This window comes from Montipora foliosa, chromosome 13 (assembly GCF_036669935.1).
Source record: "Montipora foliosa isolate CH-2021 chromosome 13, ASM3666993v2, whole genome shotgun sequence".
Taxonomy (NCBI): Eukaryota; Metazoa; Cnidaria; class Anthozoa; order Scleractinia; family Acroporidae; genus Montipora; species Montipora foliosa.
In genome coordinates, this window is record NC_090881.1 from 9,626,390 (window position 1) to 9,628,029 (window position 1,640).

General features: G+C 36.0%; 1 protein-coding gene across 2 annotated transcripts in view; it reads left to right on the plus strand.

Moving 5' to 3' along the window:
- The window catches only part of LOC137983033 (RYamide receptor-like), a 3,218-nt gene extending 1,797 nt beyond the window's left edge, over window positions 1-1,421 (plus strand). For both annotated transcript variants that reach the window (XR_011118884.1, XM_068830196.1), the window contains one exon: window positions 345-1,421. The gene's annotated coding sequence lies outside the window, so the exon portion shown is untranslated. The remainder of the gene's footprint in view (window positions 1-344) is intronic.
- Window positions 1,422-1,640: the final 219 nt, after the last annotated feature.

Consider the following 1,640-nt stretch of genomic DNA (forward strand, 5'->3'; position numbering starts at 1 on the left):
CAGACAAATTTGGAAAAAAGCTGAAGCCATAAGGCCTCTTCCTCGAATAGAGAAATTTGAGAGTTTTCTTTGATGTTCAATAGGACATTTAGAGCTGCATGATTTTCAATTTAAGGATTGTTTTAAATGATAGTCGACGACTTCAGTTCGGAAATGAAAAGCCGCCTATCAGAAAAAAACAGGTGAATGGAATATTTTACCGAAGTGACGACAACTTTGACAACTTAAGTTAGCTTGTGTTGTCGCGGCTCAAGATATCAAACATGGTTTCAAGATCTGCCTAAGCTTAAAATGCTCTATTTTGGTGACATTTTTGCTTTTGTCTTACATTGTTTTTGATATAGACAACTGTTTCCCGTCAGCAAATTACGGAAGCTAGCTGAAGCTTCAAAGTGCCATCCGACATCCTACACCCGAGATCCGACATCCGACAAATAAAGGTAAAAGAAAAGTAAAACTGTAGTCTAACAGGATAATTAACATGTACAATATGTACATGTACAAATTTACGAACGTTAAGAACGTTTTCAAGCTCAAATCACTAGAAAGCCTGGGACTCAAAATTAAACGTTGTCACACAAAAGAGTGTCGTTAATTTAAGAAAGATGAAAAAGTGCTTTAGGCACTAGAAATTCAGTACAGATCGATCATTGTCTTATTCCAAGTGAGAAAAAAAGTGCTGGGAAAAAAATGAGGAAAAAATGTGCATGTTATGCAAAGTAACTGGTCCCGACACCAGCGAAGTTAATGAAGCAACTTAAAGCGTTGTGGATTCTTTTTGGACTTTTTAACCACTCTTTGGTTGTCAGATGGCCATTCACAAGTTTCTTTAGTTTTGTTGGTTGTAATCAGTGAACACTGAATCTGAATTTTTGCCTAAATTCAACTGACTAAAATAAATGGATTAAAAAAGGGAGCTGCAGATTTAATTGCAAGTAAAAATTGACTTTTCAGTTTTTGTCGGCAATTGATGAATTAACTTCCAGCGCTTGGCCATGGATTTAAATCAAGGAAACAGTCACAGAAAATAAAATTTCTTCGCTCTTCAGTTATGGATTGCGGCAATAAAAAATTCCAGCGTGTTCTTTTTGGCTATGACAAACAGAATATGTGAGCATCCGTTACCTAAAAATTAGAGTCAGATGGCATGGTAAGAAGCAAGCTGATTTTCTTTGTCTGAAAATCCCTGTAAACTCATTTGCGAGTACATTGTGCTCTTAGAAAACCGAAGCCCTCTTAAGAAAATCATACTGCCTCTATAGGACTCTTCTTTTTTGAGAACGTTCAGGATGAGATTAAGAAAAATTTTATGAACATACCCAGGCTGAGGATCAGTTAAGAACGTGTTTATTTTGCTCGATTGTCTTTTGCTTTTGTGAGTAGTATAAATAAAGGTAAAGAAATGTACAACTGTAGTCTAACAGGAGAATGACCTTAGATACTTAGGGACATTAAAACATTAAAAATATGGTTTCCTTATTGCATGATGCAGTGAAGAACAACTCAGTTTGTAGTCGAACACAACTTACTTACTTCCAAACTTTGGAGTTTAAGGTATTTAATGAAAGAGTTATTCCATTTGCGCTTGCTGGATATGAGACTGGTTATAGCCAACTCATATCCAACGCACGCTCATGGAA